Source organism: Gigantopelta aegis, chromosome 1 (assembly GCF_016097555.1).
Source record: "Gigantopelta aegis isolate Gae_Host chromosome 1, Gae_host_genome, whole genome shotgun sequence".
In the NCBI taxonomy this organism is placed as follows: domain Eukaryota; kingdom Metazoa; phylum Mollusca; class Gastropoda; order Neomphalida; family Peltospiridae; genus Gigantopelta; species Gigantopelta aegis.
The window spans coordinates 28,636,081-28,642,749 of NC_054699.1; the positions used below are offsets into that span (position 1 = coordinate 28,636,081).

Below are 6,669 nucleotides of genomic sequence, written 5' to 3' on the forward strand. Positions count from 1 at the left end.
GCCGCAGTGTTTACAAAGCAGACGAAATTTCCACGTGGCCAAAAAAAAAAACACCAGCTGGAAAAGTGTAAGGCTAGTGAAGACGAGTTAAAAACGGCAAGTCGAAACTACAAACACGTTATTAAAGGTAGTACCAAACCAAATAACTTCCGGCTGGGTCAAAGTTCGTGGTGCACCCAACTTTTGATAGGGAAGTGAACACCACAAGTCCTGATATTTTGGTGATAAATGTGTGTGGTAGTAAAAAAAAGATTAGTTTCATTTGGGTAGAAAAATATGCAAGTTTATTTCATCTAGTACCACTGTGTCAAATAGCCTTGTTCTTGAAACATGTATGGGGTACCTGTAAAAAAACGTACTCGAATTTTGTGCGGAACTAGGGTAGTCATAGACACTACCCATTATCTCAGAAATGAGCAGCTTGACCCCATGGCAACTGTTCTGAGTTGACCGAAGAAGCGGAGTGTGATGTCGACGCGATTGCAGCGTCATGTGATAGGAGTACTTTCTTGAACGCGCCAATCACCAGAGAGGAGGTTCTCAAAGCAGCCAAGGAGTTGAAAATGAACAACGCAGCCGGTCATGATGAAATAATAAATGAATATATCAAATGTACCACTGATAGGTTTTTAACATTATACGTAATACTATTTAACAGTATTCTTAACAGTGGTGTTTTTCCAGAAGAATTGTCCCTGGGGATTATTAAAACCATATATAAAAAGAAAGGAGACAGACAAAATGTGTACAATTACCGATCAATATCATTATTGTGTTGTTTAAGCAAGTTATTTCCAAATATTTTAAATAATAGACTGACTGCGTACATTGAACAAAACAATATCCTTACTGATGCTCAAGCGGGATTTAAGAAAGGATACTCTACTATTAGTAATATATTTTCCATTAATGATATTATAGAACTACTAAAAAGAAGAAAGAGAAAGCTCTACTGTGCGTTTATTGACTTGCAAAAGCTTTCGACAAAGTCTGGAGAGAGGTATCGTGGTCCAAATTGTTAAATAATAATATAGATGAAAATGTGTTAAAAAAGATGGTTACTTGTCCAAAAAATTTCAGTGCAAGATTGGCGTTAGACAAGTCGCAAATTTGTCTCCACTTTTATTTTCTTTATATGTAAATGACTTGGAGGACTTTTTGAAAGCAGCTAAGTTGAAAGCAGCTAAGTGTGAAGGTGTGTCAATTACTGCGTATGACATAGATATATACTGTGATCTTGATGTAACTTTACTAACTATGATGTATGCTGATGATACCGCCCTACTATCAACAGAATCTGAATATAACTATTAAACGCATACAAGGACTATTGCAAAACTTGGAAACTTGAAATCAGCATAACAAAAACTAAAGTGGTGATATTCGGTGGAAATAAAAAGGACTATAGAAGTAAATGGTTTATAGACGACGTTCAGCTTGAACATGTTGACGAATATAAATATCTTGGCATTTGGCTTCATAAAACAAATAAATTTAACTTATGTCAGAAAACCTTATTTGAACAGGCTCAGAAAACTATGTTTTATATATTAAGAAAATGTAATGAATTTTGATTGTCCATAGAATACCGAATCCAGTTGTTCGACTCAGTTGTTTTCGTTGTATGGGTGCGAGATATGGGGTTTTGTTAATCTCGATAATATAGAAAAAACTTCATATTAAATTTTTAAAACATCTAGCTCCAGTTGGAAAGAATTCTCCTGTAAATTTGTTCTATGGTGAATTTGGAAGAAACAATTTACCGGATTGTATTTTGTAGAATGGTTTGCTTTTGGGCTAGACTGTTAACAGGTAGAAGTACAAAACTATCCTTGTGCGTTTACAAACTAATGTTTATGACGTCATTCAATATGACACAGAATATAAATGGATTGTACATATGCAAGATATATTTTACAGACTCGGTTATAATAATGTATGGGACGCACAGCATTTTATATCTGTTCCATGTCTAAAACGAACCATAAAGCTACGACTAGAAGACCAATATACTCATTACTGGTACAACAGTATTAATGAATCAGGGAAATGTTCTACATACTTGCTTTTTAAAGAGAAAATGGAATTTGAAAGTTACTTTAATATACTTAACAGGAAACATTATACTACATTTCTCCGATTTCGCATATCTAATCATGTCTTACCAATTGAAAAGGGCAGGTGGTCCAATGTTCCAAAAGAAGATAGAACATGTAATATAGATGATATCGGAGATGAGTTTCATGATATTTCTATTTGTTATGAATTCAACAAGGAACGAAAAAGATTACTAACGACATACTATGTTACTAGACCAAATGTAATTAAATTCAGATAACTGTTCAACTGTAAACGTGTCAGCATCCTTTAAAAAAAAAATTATGAACTTATTAATATTATAAATAACCACTTTACCTCCTGAGAACCCATTTTATATAGCTTAATCTTACTTATTTGTTTGTTATAAACACTTGTCACTTAACGTATGCGCGCGTGCGCGCGTGCGTGCGTGCGCGCGTGCGTGCGTGTGTGTGTGTGTGTGTGTGTGTGTATAAAGGATTCTAGTGCATCCAAATTTTGTATTTTCACAAATTCACTTTCGTGTCTGCAAGTTTTACGAAATATGAAGCTAGAACATCCCTTAATTGGGATGGTGATTCGAATGTGTGTTTTTTATCCATTGCCAATAAAGATATTGTATTGTGTTTGGTGCTCACCCATGTTGGCAACGATGCGGTTGCAAACAAGCTTTATGCAATGAATAAATGAATGAATGAATGAATGAATGAATGAATGAATGAATGTTTAACGACACCCCAGCACGAAAAATACATCGGCTATTGGGTGTCAAACTATGGTAATGCAAACAAATAAAGTGATGATCAACATCAATATAAGAATTCAAGATTTAAATAAAAACAGTGTAAAGAACTGTGCAAAAATACAAATATCACAGATAGATACTGACTTTTACTCAAAATTTTAATTTCGTGCTGTATTGGCCATTCAATCAGAGAATGTTACACCCCTGCACCACGGTGAGGTTACAGCACGCGCAGGGGAAGCTTTATGCTGTCTCACCAGTCCTGAGAGAGAAAGAAGGAAATGTTTTATTTACGGCTATATGGCGTCAGACATATGGTTAAGGACCACACAGATGTTGAGAGAGAAACCTGCTATCGCCACTTCATGGGCTACTCTTTTCGATTAGCAGCAAGGGTTCTTTTATATGCACCATCCCACAGACAGGGTAGTACATACCACGGCCTTTGATATACCAGTTGTGGTGCACTGGCTGGAACGAGAAATAGCCCAATGAGCCCACCGACGGGTCGATCCCAGACCGACCGCGCATCAAGCGAGCGCTCTACCACCGGGCTATGCCCCGCCCAGTCCTGAGAGAGTGGCAGTCCCGAGAGTGGCAGTCCCGTGGCAGTCCCGAGAGAGTGGCAGTCCTGAGAGAGTGGCAGTCCCGAGAGTGGCAGTCCCGTGGCAGTTCCGAGAGTGGCAGTCCTGAGAGAGTGGCAGTCCCGAGAGAGTGGCAGTCCCGAGAGAGTGGCAGTCCCGAGAGAGTGGCAGTCCTGCTATAGACAGTGCTGAAAGGATGCAGTAGTCTTGTGTCGTCTCCTCGCGGTGGTCACACATACTTGACCCATTCGTTTATTTTGAAGAAGGATCCTTCGCTTCAGTGTCTGATGGATCGACACATTCTGTTGGAGTGCAGGCATCTGAAGGAAGCTAGGAAAGATATTTTTGGTCGAAAAATGAGATGGAATCATTTCGATTCTATCCTGAACTTTTGTTGCAATACATGATACTGATTTTTACTCTAAATTTTTATTTTACTTATCTGTGATATTTGTATTTTCTGCACAGTTCTCTACACTGTGTTTTATTTTACCTCTAGAATGTTTATATTCATGTTGATTATCACTTCCTTTCGTATTTGCATTTACCATAGTTTGACGACCAATAGCCGATGTATTGTTTTGTGCTGGGGTGTCGTTAAACATTCATTCTCTCTGTGCACCTCTCTCTCTCTCTCTCTCTCTCTCCTTCATCCCTCCATCCTCTCTCTCTCTCCATCCTCTCTCTCTCTCTCTCTCTCTGCTTCATCCTCCCTCCTCTCTCTCTCTCTCTCTCTCTCTCTCTCTCTCCCCACTCCATCCCTCTCTCCTTCATCCTCCCTCCCTCTCTCTCTCTCTCTCTCTCTCTCTCTCTCTCTCTCCCCCCCCCCCCAGTTTCTCTCTCCCCCCCCCCCAGTAGGAAGGAAACGAAGAAAAACAAAAACACTATTTCATGCATTTCAGGAAATAGAGGCGGGACGTAGCCCAGTAGTATGGCGCTCGCTCGATGCGCGGTCGGTGTGAGATCGGACCCCGTCAGTGGGCCCATTGGGCTATTTCTCGTTCCAGCCAGTGTATGACGATTGGTATATCAAAGGCCGTGGCATGTACTACCCTGTCTGTGGGATGGTGCACAGAAACGATCCCTTGCTGCTAATGGAAAAGAGTCGCCCATGAACTGGCGACAGCGGGTTTCCTCTCTCAATATCTGTGTGGTCCATATGTCCGACGCCATATAACCGTAAATAAAATGTGTTGAGTGCGTCGTTAAATGAAACATTTCCTTCCTTCATTTCAGGAAATATTTCAAAAGACCACCAAGTACCTTTAAACAAATACCCCTTTCATTTTATTTTATTTAATTGCAGACACCGCATTCCTCTAATCAAAAATTCATTCTAAACACGGTCGTCTCAGTATCTTGTATATATATTAACATAGCCGGGACTAATCAGATTGAACTGAAGCCTCAATAAAATCAATATTCACCACCAGAAGTGATCCGGGCCCGGGGAAGCCGTAACGGAAGTAGCGTCTGTTGTTTGGCACTGTCTAATCGGATTAGTTGCGCCGCAATATCCTCCAACACTGAACGGCGTCAGATACCTGTGGAAGCCCGTCAAAGAAACGTCATGTCAAACGCTTAATACTCTCAGTCGAACGCGTTCAGTTCCCTTAAGGCGCATTCTCACTGTACAACGTGTAATAACCAGTTGCGAGGCCTAGAATATGTCTCTGAAAAATCACTTGACGACAGTTCCATTAAGGCGCATTCTCACGGTACAACTTGTAATAACCAGTTGCGAGGCCTAGAATATGTTTCTTAAAAATCACTTGAAGACAGTTCCCTTAAGGCGCATTCTCACGGTACAACTTGTAATAACTAGTTGCGAGGCCTACAATATGTCTCTGACGACAGAAGTTTTATTTCTGAACAGTTCCCTTAAGGCGCATTCTCACTGTACAACTTATGGTAACTAGTTGCGGGGCTTGGATTATATCTCTAAAAATTACTCTGAATGTTTATTTCTGAACAGTTCCATTAAGGCGCATTCTCACTGTACAGTTGCGAGGCCTAGAATACATCTCTGAAAACTCACTTGACGACAGTTCCCTTTACGTATAAAAACTGCCGACGTCAAGGTTCTTTGTTTGGAAGTTAGATTGACAGCTTGGTTTTATTTCGGGAATTTAAGCTGACGCCAGCTTTTGTTTCTGAGGTCTATCAATAAAAACGTGACGCATGTATTTTATCTCTAAAAATTACATGGCCCCAGGGTTATTTATGCCAGAGATTTGACTTGAACACGCGGTTTTATCTTTGAAATTTTCGGGGGGAGGGGGGGGGGGGGGGGGGGGGGGGTGTGTGTGTGTGTGTACGTAGCTCAATTATACAGAGTTCGCCTGATCCGCGATCGGTCTAGAATCGATTCTCATTGAACTATTTCCTTCCTTTGAAATTCAAGTTTGACGAAATATTTTTTCCTCTCTGAAATTTGCCGAGATTTTTCTTTGAACGCTAACAAAAACAATAACTTGATTTGACGTAAAACCTGTTGTGAAAATAAAAATTGTATGCAGTGTCCTCTCTATATAAAAGATGCTTAGCTGCGTTTTAGCCTATGTGACGGTAGCGAATTTTCCATCATTCTCTTATTGTCAAAATGTCAGGGAGAAAAAAAAAGCCATTTTTCCAATTTGCCGAGATTTCATTTAAAGGGACATACCCTAGTTTTTAAACGCTAAGGCATATTTTTGACTATTATAGCCGTTTTTGATAACTGAAATCATACTTTATTTAAGATTTTATGGTTTAGATTATCCATTTCCATACATTCGAAGTGTTTTTGGCCATCCTGGTGTTTTTAATATCACAAAATGCATTTCTCATATTTTTAAAAACGCACGTGCGTTTGAGAAGTAACAGTTATGGAGTCGAATTTTAAACTATTTTTAGACGGCATTTCACAATTTCAAAGTCTCAGACTCACGTTTCACTCAAATGTAACTTTATCCAAATGTGTTACAGCTTTGTAGATTAATTAAACTTAGTGTTAATATTTACGCGCTGAAACTAGGGTCTGTCCCTTTAACAAAAAGTGGGCGGGACGTAGCCCAGGTGTAAAGCGTTCGTTTGATTCGCGGTCGGTTTGGGATCAATCCCCATCGGTGAGCCCATTCGCATATTTCTCGCTCCAGCCAGTGCACCACGACTGGTGTATCAAAGGCCGTGGTATATGTTATCCTGTCTGTGGGATGGTGCATATAAAACATCCCTTGCTGCTAATCGAAAAGAGTAGCCCATGAAGTGGCGACAGCGGGT

At 39.8% G+C, this 6,669-nt stretch overlaps 1 protein-coding gene across 1 annotated transcript in view; it reads left to right on the top strand.

The window, feature by feature from the left end:
- LOC121367581 (calmodulin-like protein 7) overlaps window positions 1-6,669 on the top strand; it is a 68,547-nt gene that overhangs the window by 42,578 nt on the left and 19,300 nt on the right. The window lies entirely within an intron of this gene.